At 44.8% G+C, this 16,388-nt stretch overlaps 1 protein-coding gene across 3 annotated transcripts in view; it reads right to left on the bottom strand.

The window, feature by feature from the left end:
- FHL2 (four and a half LIM domains 2) overlaps positions 1-6,340 on the bottom strand; it is a 60,917-nt gene extending 54,577 nt beyond the window's left edge. The window contains exons 1-2 of one of the 3 annotated variants that reach the window (XM_053308720.1): positions 6,188-6,272; positions 5,695-5,820 (exon numbers count right to left, since the gene is read on the bottom strand). The gene's annotated coding sequence lies outside the window, so the exon portion shown is untranslated. Of the gene's footprint in view, positions 1-5,694; positions 5,821-6,187 lie in introns of all 3 variants that reach the window. The other 2 variants (XM_053308717.1, XM_053308721.1) reach the window with 2 other exon arrangements.
- Positions 6,341-16,388: the final 10,048 nt, after the last annotated feature.

Raw genomic sequence — 16,388 nt, forward strand, 5'->3', positions numbered from 1 at the left:
TATATCAACTGCAGTTTGAATGGTATCCAGAGGCAGAAATGTCCTGGTCCATGATTGACAAAATGACACCATTAAAACAAATACAATGAATATTTCTATACCGCTTTTCACCCCAAAGTCCCCAAAGTGGTTTAGATAGATAGATATAAATAAATAAATATTAAATGGCTCCCTGTCCCCAAAGGGCTCACAATCCAAAAAAGAAACATAAGATAGACACCAGCAACAGCCACTGGAGAGAACTGTGCTGGGGATGGATAGGGCCAGTTGATCTCCCCCTGCTTAATAAAGAGAATCAGCACTTTTAAAAGGTGCCTCTCTGCTTGCTTGCTTGCGTGCTTGCTTGCTTGCTTGTTTATTTATTATATTTTTCTACCGCCTGATATATACATCTTTAGGTAGTGTACAAATTTTAATATTAACAATCACAGATTAAAATATAAAAAACACAACAAAACAATATAACACAAATGATTAAAATTATTAAAATTAATTGTATTTAACTGAGAGAACAGGACAGTTTTGAAGGTCTTCCTGAAAATAAACAGAGTAGAAGAAGCTCTGATTTCAGCAGGGAGCATATTCCAAAGCAGCCATAACCAGATCTCTCCAGAAGATTGTAAAAGGTAGCAGGGTTCATGACAAAGGAGGCACTCCCTTAAATCGCTTGGACCCAAGCCATTAAGGGCTTTATAGGTAACTAGTGGTTTTGTAGCCCGTTGGTTAACGGGCGCTAGTGGAGCTCTGCGCTCCAGACTTTCGCCGCCATTCCCTCTCCCGCCACCCCCGCCACCCGGGGCTCCGGCCGGGCCCGCCACTCACCACCGCCCGCGGCTCCGGCTGGGCCCGCCACCCACCGCGGCTCCGGCCTGGGCCACCGCTGCCCGGGCCCACCGCCGCATTGTTTTGTCTGCCGCCTCGTCCGGCGGCCATCCTGGGCGGCCAGAAGCAGCCGCCCCGAAGAAGCCAGGTAAGCGGCGGCACGGCCAGGCCTCGGCCATGGCTCTGCCGCCTCCTCGGCCGCGCCGCCTCCTCTGGCCGAGGCGGCGGCTTTGCCGACGCCTCGGCCAGTGTCCCCCGCCGCCGCTTACCCGGCTTCTTCAGGGCGGCCGCTTCTGGCCGCCCAAGATGGCCGCCGGGTGCTGGCGGTCCTGCCTCCCTGGCTCCTTCTGGCCATGCGCTTCGCGCATGCCCAGAAGAGGCCAGGGAGGCACAGACACACGCTTGGTGTCCGTCCACGGACGGACACCAAGCCTCTTATTAGAGAGGATAACCAGCACATTGTATTTCACCTGAAACATATCAGCAGCCAGTGTAATTATTTCAAAATCAATATTATATGGTCCTTTTGTGTTGTCCCAGAGACCAATCTGGCTGCCGCATTCTGTACCAATTGTAGTTTCTGCACTACAAAGGCAGCCCCATGTAGAGTCCATTACAGTAGTCAAGTCTGGAGATTACCAGCATATGTACCACTGTTTTAAGGTCATTCACCTCTAGAAATGGACATAGCTGATGTATCAGCCAAAGCTGATAAAAAGCACTCCTGGCCAGGAGCACTCCCAAACTACGTACCTGTTCTTTCAGGGAGAATGTAACCCCATCCAGAGCAGGCAGATCTAAACCATCTCTCAGGTCCCAACCCGCCACAGTCAGTACCTCCGTGTTATTTGGATTCAACTTCAGTTTGTTATCCCTCATCCAGCCCATTACCGCCTCAGGGCAGGCATTTAGGGAAGATATGTGCACAGTCTGAAGCAGTTTGTTCACTTCCTCAGGAGTCACAAACTGAAAATGATCCAGTTAGCAGGGGACTAGCATTAGTTCCGTGTTTCCAAAGGCAAGGGGGTTAGACAGTTTTACTTAACAGAACCCTGTTCCCTTTACTGAGGAGAGCTTCAAAGCCTCTTAAGAAATGGCTGGGTTTGCTGCTCAAAGGGGAAACAGAGGGTCAAAAATAGTTCTAAAAGCATGTGAGCCCTGGTGGGAGAATAAATCAGAGGTGCACCTAGATAATTTTGGAGTCTGGACCTAAAGGCCTTTGGAGGCCTCCCTCTCCTGCAAATTAAGCATCATCATGCCAGGCGACCACACCATCTGAGACAGACTAAAGAGGATTTGGGGCCCCCCAGGGGTTGTGGAGGCCCTGAAGTCCAGGGCTAAGAGTGCTTCTGGCCTAAAGTTGCTCTTGGGGACAGTGCAAGAGAAGCTTTTGCAAGATGCCGGGATGCAGACCCAACTAGACAAGATGACAGAGATTCTGAAAGGGCACATAGCAGTTTGGGGTGCAATTGGGAAAATGTCACAGAGAGAAAGAGCCTGTGAGAAAGAACCTCTCTTCCTCAGCACTGTGGCCCCCTGGATGAAATGGCATTGGAGGTCTAATGATCTGTACTTTTATGCAAATATTGCTGGAACCTTGTTGAACTGTCAATCAAAAGAATCCATTGGTGGGAGCTGGAGTGGAGTGGAGGAGAGGGAGAGAGAGAAAGATGGCGGGAGAGTCAATTGAGAAATAGTGGGGGGGTTGGGTTTGTTAGGGACAGTCTCAAAGAGGAGACGTTCTTTAATTCAAAGAGGTTATTCACACAATCAAAAACTGTGTTCTACCCAGGTTTGGGAGCTGTGTGTGCTCCCAATTTTGGGTTGTGTGGAAGCAAGGTAAGAGGAATACCTGGGTAGAAACCCAGCTTTTTCTCCTACCTTGCTTCCACACAATCACTTCTACCCAGCTTTTCTTCCTACCTTGCTTCCACATAACCAATAATTGGGAGCTTACACAGTTCCCAAACCTGGGTAGAACACAGTGAGGCGGGTCTCACGATCAGTGAGACCCGCTTTTGCTGCTATTGCGGGGAGAGTGGGCTAAGCCCACTCTCCCCACAGACGATTGTGGCAGGAGCCCTGGGCGGCTGGATCAGCTGTCCACATGATTGCCGCCTCCGTGATGGCCCCCGGAAGCTCCAGTATGCCCTGCGTGAGTGCGCAGGGCATACTGGGGAGACCCCCGGATCCGGGAGGTAGCTTTTCGCCTCCCCTCCAGGGGTCTACTCATGAGTAGCTGTGGCATGGAGCCACAGCGTGGCTACTCACGATCAGGCAGCCCGGGTTTGCGGAGCACTTGCTCCGCAAATCCGGGCTAAGGGGAGGGCTACTAAAGTGGGCTAGCTGCTCGTAAACTACCGGGCTCGCCTGGTGGTTTACATGATTAGGCAAAATTGGGCTTGGCTCCCCTAGGCCAATTTTGCCTGATCGTGAGAATAGCCCCAGTTTTTGGCTGTGTCAATGATCTGAAAGTATAGGACAGCCTCACACAAGTGCTGCTTGGTAAGTTCGTTTAGACTTTCATTTAGCAGTTAAGGACTACCTTGAAACAAAGTGAAGTGTAACCTTGTACCATAAGCAAGTACAATACCCTACAGCCTTGTAAAAATAAACAAAATCTCAGAAACATCCATTTAGAATAAAGTTTATTCTTAATTATTTGTTTTGAACCTCTGCTCTGTGAGAGTTCTGCCACTTCCCTACTCATGCTAATCAAAGTTACATTTACCGAGAGACTGAAATGTGTCTAAAGTATTCTGGAGGCTTTATAGTATCCCCCACCTGCACCCCACCCCCCGGGGGCAGCATGTGTAAAAGTGTAATAAGGTCTATAGAAACTCCTACCAATTCAATTGTCCTCAAAACACAGTATATTAAACCACCCTAAACCCCACATGCCCCCATCTGATACCCTTCCTGCCTGCAGCTACTTTTTACAGACATTTAAGGAAAGAGTTGATGTGATCGTGGACCCCTGTTGGCCTCAGGGGTTTCCACTTACAAGGTTGAAAGTAGTTTTTGCTTAGTACAGTTTGTAGTGAGAATCTTAAACCTACATTCATCAGAATACATATTCCCATGACAAATGCTTCTCTACTGCTTTCTAGTCCTTACTGAAAATGACCACCCATTCACAAAAACAGAGCAAGGGGGGCTCAAAGGTGATTCAATCTTCACTGATGACAATATTTCATTGATACTGCTACATATTACAGTTGAGCCCAGAAACACGGTGGGGCATAAAACGTATGTGCCAATCAGGTGTCCATACATGCAGATTTTTCTTCCACACATTATCCCCTGCAAATGGAGCAAAGAGGCACCTTTTTAAAGTGGTGCTTCTCTTTATTTAGCAGAGGGAGAGCAACTGGCCCTATCCATCCCCAGCACAGCATTCTTCCAGTGGCTGTTGCTGGTGTCTATCTTATGTTTATTTTTAGATTGTGAGCCCTTTGAGGACAGGGAGTCATTTTATGTATCTATTTATATCTATGTAAACCACTTTGGGAACTTTTTGCTGAAAAGCAGTATATAAATATTTGTTGTATTTGTATCCGTCGTATACCAATTTGCAGGATAAATCACCACTAGTGTGTTCCCCACAGCAGTTATGACATTGCTGCAGGGCTCTAAGATTCCACCCCCCCCCCCGCCAAATGCAGCTTCCCAGGTCTGTGGAGAGAAGGCAGTGGTCCCCATATATAATCAGTCATTTTATAAAATCCATGAACCATGAAACCTGTTCAGCCAAGCTTTACTCTGCTAATCAGCAGTGTCTGGCAAACTGATCCTGTGGAACTGGGTCTAGATTTATAGCATGAGACTCCGACATAGAAGTCAGTCTCATGATTGAATAATTCACTTAACAATAAGCTGAATGTAATTTTTAAGAACAAAACAAAATCCACAAGCCTATGTATTGATAAGACACTTTGCAGCAGGCTAGAAGGCAACTTCGAGGGGAAACAAGAAACCAAATGAAAGAGAGCTTTGCAAACAGAACACCAGGAATAGATCCAACTTCCTGGCATGCTAGTTTTCTATGTGCAAGCCTAATTACTTTTTATGTGAATCTGTTTAGATATATAATCAGGACTGTATTCTAAGAGAGCAGTGTCAGGGAAAGAATTTAAAAAAAACACTATACAGAGAGGTATGCCTTTCTATTTCCAAATTTCCAAATATTTAGTAGCAAACAAGAACTAACTGGCTGACATCCAAACTCAGTACTCACAAGTACAGCCCAGGCTTTAGTGTAATAGGACTTCTGTTGAGCAATCATCATCATCATCATCATCATCATCATTAAATAATAATAATAATAATAATAAATAATGTGGTTTGGATATCAGTCACTGTTTTTATTTCTTTTAATCCGAATACAACTCCATCTTCTGTATAGGCAAAGGAATAGCCTGACCTTATGTGTGTTTATTTGATAGGAAGACACAAATTTCAATGGGATGGATTACTTCAGAAGTGTGCACACAGAACTTGAGCCAAAATTACTTGAAGATAAATTTCAGGATTCTAATGTTGCAGGAAAATATACATTCTTTAATTACATGGCATCCCCTATTTCTAGATATTTGCCTTGATTTTGCAAAATTGCAACCATCTCAAACAATAGATCAACTTTTTTCTTTTTGGTCAGATATGAGAGCAACAGTCAACAGTGTCCCCTTTAAATGTATGTTGATTGTATCCAATAAACCTATTAAACCAGTAAGCCTATTTGTGATTGCTGGTGAAGGAGAGGTATTTAAAAGGCAGTCATGTAAAGTTGTTCATACTGCATTTTCCCTTCACCTGTTCAGCAACAATACTAGGAGGCATGAGCTGCAAAGGTCTGAGACAGCTCTTCATTACCGCAGCATAAGAGCAACGAAAGATCAGCTATGGGGAAAGCAGACATCAGCTCATCATCACTTGGGAGTTCTCCACAGAGTAGGCTTCGCTGTGAGTTTTCTGCAAGGCTTTACTGTGAACTCAAAACTATAAAAAAAAAAACACCTGATGAGAAAAGTGGATTTTCTTAACCCTAGATATAAATTGGATTGTACTCTAACGAGCTGTGAAAACCCCCAATCGTGTGTGAAATGCTCCCCAACGGCTCGCAGGGACTTGGGGGTAAATCTGCCCGCCCGATCCATTCCAGAGGAGATGTGGGCTAAAAAAGCCGGGTGTGGGAAACTTCCTGGCTCTTATCAATGGGATTTAGCGAGAGGTGGTACAAATGCATGCGTGTGTGTGTTCTCTTTGTTGAGGACAGGGAGAAAAGGATGAAACTTCTCTTAAGAATCATTCTCCCTGTAGCAGTATTGGGGTGGGGGGGAGACAGCAGTACTCCATTTGCTCTTACCTTGCTGGGTGATGTCTGTGGGCTCCAGCCAGGGAATGAGGAAGCATCGGCAAGCACCAAAGCTTATTACTTTATTGGATTACCCAAACTATGTATTCAGCAGTTCGACTGTCAAGAGTTCATTTGCCAGATGAGCTATAAATACAATATCTCCAAAGAAGCTGCCGTCCTGGGCGATAAGACCCACGCATCTCTCTGCACTGCTGGCCTTTTAAGGACTCGTGAACAGGAGCACACCAGTTCTGCCTTTGAAAGGATGGCCTTGCTCCCAGGCACCTCTGCCCTTCAGTTTATGCCATGGGGCTAGCTGGGTTAGTGTGCACATATATACAGGCATTTGTGGAAACAGGAGTCCTCCCGTGGCACCTTCAAAACCAATTGATTTATTGTGGCAGAACCTGTCATGGTCTAGAGCTCACTTCCTCAGCCATTATCCGGTTTATTATACACTTGGGTTGTGTATAAGAATACAAGATGCACACTCATCTGAGGGTAAATTCCACTGGTTACAGAGGGACTTCTCAGTAAAAGTGTAGGACACGCTGCTGTGTGGCAATCTTAAACATACTTTCTAGGAGCAAGCCCCTTCAACTCAATGGACTTACTTGCAAGTAAAGAGGCACAGGATTAGGTTGCTTGAAGCTAGTTTGCTTAGAGTACATTGTCCTCACATGAGAAGAATTGTTATAACTGCAGAGTAGTAGTTCAACCACTTAAAACTCTCAGTTCTACGATATGCACCATTAGAGATTATTTAAAAACATCTTGAAAGTGTTTAGTTTACATGTATCCCATAATCTCTACTCCTGGAGCTACAAAATTCCTTTGGTTTGTTGCAAGGGAGGATCTTGTCTTTGGAAACCTAAAGATGTTTTTGAACATCCACACACAGAAGTGCCTTATGAGCTCCAGATTTCAGCCATATTTTGGTGACATGAGTATCTGTGTGTTTTAAGAATCTGTGGGAAGCCCCAGTGTCTCCCAGGGTGTCCTCAGCTCACAGTTTCATGGAGCAACTTGAGAAGCAGACAAAGGAACCCTCTCAGTGTTAAAACTGGGCCATGGGATCCACTTTTCAATGGGTTCATCCCACTGTGTGGCTCTAACATTTAAATGCCTGCAACCATGTGGATGAAACCAATTGTGTGGGCTTTTAAAACAAAACAATCACTTAGCCTAGATTATGTGGGTGGATGATTTCATGTTAAGTACTGGATGTGTGAGAATGGCAGCACATAGCAGACATCTTCCAATAGCTATGTATTACTAAAGACTCCCTGGAAAAACATAGTGCATAAAACACAGATTGAAATAAGAAGGTGCATCACTTATTTATTTATTTGAAATTATATCCAATGTTCCCCGCAGTCAGTGGCATAAAGTGACTTACTATAAGCATAGACGCAGAACAAGGTAAACCATATGAAACAAAACAGCATAGTAGCATCAAAACCCACTTATTTGAGTGACTGGCTCTGGTTTCTAGACCATCCAGCCCTAGGACTGTTCCAGTTCCTCAGGTCATACAAGCCCAGTTATTCACACAGGCTTCTGCTGCAACACAGAAAAATTCCCTCCAGTTCTATCACAAGCCCTTATCACCCTGAGACTTTCTTAAAAGAGTCAGGACTGTCCTCAACAAAGTATACATGTTTAATTGCAGGCCTTTAAACATTACAGCCATGCTATGAAATGACACCACTCTGATAGCTGAGAATGCAGATGATTTGCAAGCTCTAGTAATGAAAGTCAAGGAGCACAGTGAAAAAATGGGAGTATGATTAAATGTAAAGAAGAATAAACTAATTACAACGGGTACAGCAACCAGCCTCAGAACTGACAATGAAGACATTGAAGTGGTGGATAGCTTCTGCCTTTCAGGATTGACCATCAACAGTCAAGGATCCAGCAGTCAAGAAATACGCTGCAGACTAGCACTTGGTAGGGTTGCAATGAAGGCCTTGGAAAGGATATTTAGATGCCGTGATGTGTCTACACCTACAAAGATTAGAATCTTTCAGACCATGGTTTTCCCTGTGACACTCTATGGATGCGAAAGCTGGACTTTGAAGAAGCAAGATAGAAAAAGCATTGACACTTTTGAACTTGGGTGCTGGAGAAGACTTTTGAGGATACCATGGACAGCCAGGAAAACCAACAAATGGATCATAGAAAAAATCAATCCAGAATTTTCACTCGAGGCACAAATGACCAGGCTCAAACTATCATACTTCAGACACATTATGCTCCCTTAAGAAGTCCAGACCCAGCTCCCTTGAGAAGTCTATAATGCTGGGGAAAATTGAAGGAAAGAGAAGAAGAGGACGACCAGCAGCAAGGTGGATGGACTCGATTACGACAGCAATGAACGCATCACTGAAAGACCTTCAAGGCCAAGCTGAAGACAGATCATCCTGGAGAGAATCTATCTATGTGGCCGCTAAGAGTCGACACTGACTTAACGGTACTTAATCAATCCATCCATCCATCAATCAATGGAATGAAGCCATAGAAAACCAGCTCTTATGTTGATTTTTATGTTTGTTGTAAACCACCCAGAGACTTGCATTTTGGATAGTATATAAATGTTTTAAACAAACAAACAAACAAACAAACAAATGAATAAATGTTACAGCTGTAACATTTAATTGGTTTCTGAATTGTTTCTATGGAATCCCGGCCATATGGAAAGCCATTTTTGGTGGTGAATTGGCTGCTACACAAATATCTGAATGAGGCTATAGATAGAGTCACAAATTCTTCAAACTAGGGCTTGGCAATTGTTACCATATACTGTGTTCAGAGGGTATAAGTGTGGCACAACACATAGATGCAGAGACAAGAGGCCCATTCACACATTATATGTGTGGGATGTGGAACTGAAACTGTCTTGGTCACTCTAGTGGATGACCTACGCTGGGAATTAGACAGGGGGAGTGCATCTCTGTTGGTTCTGATGGACCTCTCAGCTGCGTTCGATACTATCAACCATGGTATCCTGCTGGACTGCCTCTTGAGTATGGGAATTGGAGGTACTGTGCTGGAGTGGCTCCAGTACTTTCTTGGGAGGAGGGTCCAGAATGTGGTGCTGGGTGACTATTGCTTAGCTCCGTGGCCATTGGACTGTGGGGTGCCACAGGGTTTGGCTTTGTCCCTCATGCTGTTTAGCACCTACATGAAACTGCTGGGAGAGGTCATCCGGGGACTTGGACTGAGTTGTCAGCAATATTCAGATGACTCTCAGCTTTATCTCTCCTTGTCACTTGATCCTAGGGTGGCAGTGGATGCCCTGAATCGGGGGCTGGAGGCCATGATGGGTTGGATGCGGGCTAATAACTGAGACTGAATCCGGACAAGAAAAAGGTAATGTTGGTCAGTAAGAGAGCCAATCGGGATGAGGAGGTTGTATTGGCTCTGGATGGAGATGCATTCCCCTTGAAGGAGCAAGTATGCAGCTTGGGGGTATTACAGGATCCAGATCTGCTTTTGGATGCTTAGGTGGAGGCAGTGGCTAGGGGTGCCTTTGCATGGCTTCGGCTAGTGCACCAGCTGCGTCCCTTTCTCAAGAAGGCAGATCTGGCCACAGTTACCCATGCCTTAGTCATGTCATGGCTGATTACTTTAACGTGCTCTATGTGGGGCTGCCCTTGAAGAATATTTGGAAACTGCAGCTAGTGCAAAATGCGGCAGCTAGGATTTTATCTGGAGCTGCCCGTTGGGATCACATCACACCCATTTTGAAAGAGCTGCACTGGCTACCTGTTTGTTTCCGGGTCCAATTCAAGGTGCTGGTTTTGACCTTTAAAGCCCTTAACAGTTTGGGCCCAGGATACCTGAGGGACCTCCTGCTCCGAAGGGTTGCTGCCCACTTGATGAGGTTATCTGAGGAGACTCTGCTGCAAGTGCCAACAATGAGAGAGGCTTGGTTGTCATGCACGCAGGACAGGGCCTTCTCTGCTGTTGCCCCCAGACTCTGGAATGCTCTCCCAGTGGTTATTCGCACCTCATTCTCCATCACAGCTTTTAGAAAGCATGTTAAATCTTGGCTTTTTACCGAGCCTTTTATATGATTATCTCTACTGCTGCTTCTTTGTATTTTATACAGTTCTTATGCTTGTATTTTAAATCTCTTTAGTCAGATCTATGTTTCTATATTTTAGCTTAATATTTTAATTCTGTAATTTTTATAGTCTTGTTTTTAATTTTTGTGTGAACCGCCTTGGGATTATTTTAATGAAAGGCGGTATACAAATTTAACAATAATGTTCAACACTTCCACAATGAGTGTACAGTGTACACAAGTACTGATCTGTACACAGGTACCGTCATTCACATGTTTTGCTGAACACAGGTACAGGAGTATACTTCCTATCTTTACAATGGTTTTGTATCCAGGTTCACTTTTAAAATGAACACACAGGTACAGTCATTCACACAAATTTGTGTACAAGTGTACAGAACAGTCATCTGTATGCTCATATGGCATAATGTCTAAATCAGGCTAGGTTCTTTACGGGGAAGGGGGAACATGGTGGATGGCTGAATGGAGAGGAGAGCCACAGAGGAAACAATAGCTTAGAGGTGGCAGTCAGATCCTCCTGCCAGCCAGTTCCCTTGACCCTGATACAAGCCTCATTATTTATAATAGCCTGCTCTTGAGTGAAGTCCTCCTTTTATGGAAGCAGGAAATGGCTGTGACCAGAAAGCCATATATAAAGGGCAGGGAGTGGAGTGGAGAAGAGTAAATACTTCTAGGAATCTTAGCAATATTTACTCTTCTCCACTCCACTAGAGACGAAGGGATGTCCCCCTCTCCCCAAAGCCAAATAGATTCAAGGTTTGCCTTGCTCTTTTCTTCTTCACACTATGGCTGAATTCAGACAGAACACAGAACTGTGAGTCCAATGGACCTGCGGTTCTGCTCCCCTGCCCCCCATGCGCTTACCTGTCTGAATTTGGACGTAAATGCTGGTCTCTTCTCTGCAGTCTATGAGACTGCAAAGAGAGGGAGAATTGGCTTCCGGGCTTCCTCCTTTTGCTTATGGACAGTTGCGGCAGCCAATCAGGATGGAAAGAGGGAGGGGCTTCCTTCCCTCAACTCCGGTCCCAGGGAAGCCTGCCTTCATTACTGAATTTGGAGGCAGCTGCAAACTGGAGGCATGAGCAGCGAACCTCATATCAAACCGAGGGTTCAGACTGGAGTTTGGTGAGTGAACCCTTGGGTTGAGTTAGGGTTCAAACTGCTGTTTCCTGCATTCAGACATTCAGGTTTGGGGACCTCTGGCTGCTCTGCCTTGGTTCCCCATTATGTCCGAATCTGACTCTAGCTACAGTGGTTGCAGAAGACTGCTTCCACTTGCTGAGCAGGCACATAAGGACCCCACAACAGGGCATACATGCCTGAGAGCTGGATGCCTAACAGCCGCCACACACATACACTCGTCTTCAGGCATTTGAAAGAGGAATCTGGGGTGCACTATATTCAAAGTGAAACCATTTTAAGGCTGATATCCTCAGGAGAGAAGGCTCATAAGAGTCAGTGGGACTCTTCCAAAAAACTGCAGAGATGTCGAAACATCCTTCAGTCTAGCCTAGGTGAGGAATGGGATTGTGCTGACAGGCAGACAGCAACAGCAGTACTTTCCTATAGGTGGCTGTGTTCAACAGGGCTGCATTTGGATGCAATTAGATTATAAGGGTATTCTCATGCAGGGCTTAGGGTCAGACTAGGTTGAAGGGTGACAGACATGTGGTTCTTTTCAGTATCTGCCCCATCCACATATGAAATAGGGTAGGTTTGGGTATTTTAACAGTAAAAAGGAACACGCAACAGAGGAAGACTGACCCTCCATCCTGCACCTCATCCCTCTCCTCAATTCTAAACAATTCCCCTCTTACCATCTCCTTTACCAGGAAGTGTATATAAGGGGCAAGGGAGCAGGGTTCAGTATCCTTCTCTCCCCTGCCCCCGCCGCCCTTCTTTTACTGACTAAAGAAAGACAGCTGCCTTACTCCTCACAGTCCTTACCCTTAAAATGTGACCACGGTTGCCATGTGAACAATGAACCTCTCGTGTTTAGTTTGGCCCTCCAACGGCCTTTAAGCCTCCCTTGCTAGATAATTAATCTATGGAATTGTTTGCCATGGGATGTGGTGATGGCCACCAGCTTGGATGGCTTTAAAAGTGGCTTAGACAAATTCATGGAGGACAGGTCTATCAATGGCTATTTGTCTGGTGGGCTTTGGGCCACCTCTAGCCTCAGAGGCATAATGCCTCTCAATACCAGTTGCGGGGGAGCAACAGCAGGGAAGAGGGCATGCACATACCTCTCGCATCTGGTGGGCCTCTGTGTGAAACAGGATGCTGGACTAGATAGGCCTTGGGCCTGATCCAGCAGGGCTGTTCCTATGTTCTTGCTCTTTATGTCGATATCTTATCACTGTGGAAGAGCAAACAGAGGAGAGGCACCTGATATGAAAAAGCCTGTTGACCAATGTTTACATTTGCACTGGCAAACTCTGCAGACAAGAGTTGCTTTAACTCTTACATGAAATGCCATGAGATTCCTAACTGTGGGTTATTTACCACCACCACCCCCGATGATGTTAAAATACAATTCCCATCATCCCAGTCCCCAGTCCAGACCCCACGTGAAGTAGAGCTGGAGAGAATCAATGTGCTATTCAAGACATATTTGACAATGTGTTGCCTTCCTAAGGTGTTTAATTTGAACCAGGACTTGCCATAGTATGTATCTAGGGGCTGTTTTCAGTGCCAAGGGTTCAGCCCCAAAACACAGGGAGCAAACATAAACTAGAGGTCCTCTGAACATATGCAGAGTTCATGTCCTCTTATCACTAAGTAATGAAACTGAAGCCAGCCCCAACACATCTGGGCTGAGGAGTCAGCGGGCTGCCATGCCAAGAAGGTGAAGCTTGAGTTCCAGTACTTCTCATTTTAGAATTGAAACATTAATTTATCTTCCCAATAAAATCAGTTGGCATCAGAGACCTGCATGTCAACAGGATAAGGTTCTGGGACCTTACTTTGTACATGTTGTAGATGCCCCCAAGGGTAGGTCATAGCAGCAGGACGACAATCTGAAATAAGTAGCTTTAAAGAGATTATATTAGATTATACTGATTTAATATCACATTCTCCATCTAGGAGGAGAGCTTTCCTCAGAGATGTTCATGGGAATCTGACGTCACTATCCTGTCACTCATGATGAGCACAACAGAAATGCTTCACCACAGTGCTGCTGAGCCTTTAATCTAATTTTGTGGATTTAAGAGGTAGGAACTGTAGACGTGATAGGTACTCCATGGGACTGGGGAACAGAGCCAGGAGAAGGAGGAAACATGCATAAATTTCAGCAGCCTATTTTGTTGAAAACTTTCCATCCAGTTCTGTGCCTGGAGAATAGTTTTCTTTGAAGGATTGGGAGATTCAGTGCTCATTTATCTCATATGCATTTGTGTGCTTGTTTTGTTCTCAGGCATCTCATAACTTTGGAACCCAGTTTTAGATTTCAGTGTTTCATTTCCAGGATCTCTCTCTTAACAGTTCCCTGAATACACAATACAAGTCATTCCTTTCCATTATCCAGGTTGATTTTCACATGATTTGTTCACCTACATGACTGGTGCCTGATGATGTCCCAAAGCAGGTTAGATCCAGGGTCCTTTGGATGTGAACTGAAAGCAGCTTGGAACAAGTATCTGAACTATTCCCCACTTTTTTCACTGGTGGTCCAGGCTATAACAGGCCTTGATAAAGGTCAGTGTGATGATTGGCTGGGAGTCCTATATATGCCACTCCAAGTTAAGTAAACCTAATCTGAATGCATGTTGGAGTCTGTAGCTGAGAAGCTAGAGGTTCACTGTTACAATCTGCTTGACTTGTCCTTTCTATTTCTGGTTTCCAGTCTCCTTCACTTCACCCTTGCCCTATTACTGAACTTCCTCCTTGGAAATGAATTCCCCACTTCCATTCATTCATTCTGCAGAACTTCACTCACCCTTGAACAGACTTGGCATGTACCCACTGCTGATTACACCTGGCTGCTGATAGCATCTTAGAATAATGCCTACCTGTCTGTCTTCTGGGTTTCTGACAATAGGTTTATTGCTTTTATGCTAACAACTCCACCCCTGGTACACTCACTGCCTCTGAAATTGGAAACTGGAACTTAATCTTTTGGCTATCATGACTAGTGTAAAAAGAGGATTACACCCTAATGTGCGAAATGGAAACAAACTTTTGTATGTTTGACACAATTTATACAATCCAAGATTCTCAGTGTTTGATGAACTTGAAGGAATTCTTCTTCAACAGGAAAGCGATGCACTATAACCTTTTTTTCCAGAACAGAACTAATCTATACTTTTTCTCAAAGCAGAAAAAACCTTAAATTGATAGTTTACTTATACTGCACAACTTTTCCCTTGACACCCTTCTGCATTCAAGTTGAATTATTGATTGAGTATACATCTATAGGAGTTTAGTATTATGATTAGGAGCCAAAGATATGTTGATTGTCCATATATTTGTTAAATCCTTTTTTAAAAAGCTATTTATGTTAGCAATCATCACAACATCCTATGGTAATAGATCTGACAGCTGATGATGCATTTTGTGATATAGCACATGTTTTGTTTTTGTTAAACCAGCTCATCAATTTCAGTGGATGGTCATTAGCTTTTGAAATAGTGAATATTTTCCCCATGATTTTATTAACTCCTACCCTACAGTGTGTCCCCCACCCCCACTCTCTCTAAGCAGTATGATTTATAAAAGCTCCTCCTGTGTGCAGCTGCTTCCAGGCCCTGTCCTTTCTCAAGCTGCCTACAATGTTCATTCATTCTTGTATAGCTGCTGTTTAGAGATCATGCTAAAATTACTTCAGTCCAAATCTGCATTCATCCCTATAATCCACCAACCTAAATCCTCATTAATATATTCTCAGGTTTTCATTTAACAACGTGCTTAGATATAATTATCCACTGGTCATGACAGCAAAGCTATCTGAGTAACTGGATGAAACCAAAACAGGGTTAAAATGTTAAAAAAAACAACAACACCATTCACTTAAGTGGGCTGTTCACAGTTCTCTCATTACACCAGCTTGGTTTTTTGTTTTGTTTTTAATTTTTGTTATTTTATGCAATGAATCCTGATGAGCCTACATGCACTTAGAGATCAAAATATCATTTGTCTTATTAAATAGTGATGTACTTACCTGCTTTTAGGAATTTAATTTAATTAAGCAAGGCAGTCATTCTATAAAATATCAACGAATGGTTGCTATCCCTGATTTTTAGGGGTATCACACAGAGAGAGAGAGAGACACACACAGTCACACAGTAAATGAACAACATTCAGCATTAGATAGAGAGGTTGTTCTCATGACCAGCCCTAACTGGGTAGGGCAGGGTAGCTGTAGCCCAGGTAGGGCTGGCCATGAGAACTGCCAGGATTAGTCCCAATCCCAGCACTCCTCTACTAGGTAGCCCAGGCTTTGTACCCCAGGCTAAAGGTTAGGTAGGAAGACACATGCACACCCTCCTAGCTCACCGCCCAGCCGAACGGAAGGAGTGGCCCAGCATTCGGAAATCCCCTAATTCTTCTCATGTGGTGCACAATGCTTCTTGTGCAGTGCATTGTGGGACACAGCCTGCTTTCGCGCCACCCTCTCACCAATCCAGGAACACTCACATAGTGGAGCCCAGGAGTGGTGAGGATTGTGTGGGGGGAAGTTGGCACTGTTCTTCCTTCCCCAGCCCCGGCAAAAATGGTTGTGTGAACAACTTTATAACCTATTTCACTATTTCTATCCTGTGACATTTTGCTGTGGTTCCATAGTTGTTTTACATGATGTAGTTTGACCCTGTGATGGTGTTCTGTCAGGGCCCTCAGAGTCAAACAAAGAATGAAAACCATCTGTTGCCTCTTCTTGCTTTTTCTTTTTCTTTTAGCAGCCTCTGGTTATTCTGGAACACAATAAGGCTCTACGCACGATCAGTGTGCAGAGCCGAAAGGGGTTCTGCAGGGAGAGCGGGCATGACCCACTCTCCCCGCAGGTGATCACGCACCCCTCCTTGGGCGGGTGGATCGCTCACCCAGACAAGCGGCGGCTTCGCTCCGGCACTCCCGCGCCTTGCCCAGCAGCTCTGGGGGTCGGGCCAAGGGAAGCACCTC

This window comes from Hemicordylus capensis, chromosome 3 (genome assembly GCF_027244095.1).
Source record: "Hemicordylus capensis ecotype Gifberg chromosome 3, rHemCap1.1.pri, whole genome shotgun sequence".
Classification (NCBI taxonomy): domain Eukaryota; kingdom Metazoa; phylum Chordata; class Lepidosauria; order Squamata; family Cordylidae; genus Hemicordylus; species Hemicordylus capensis.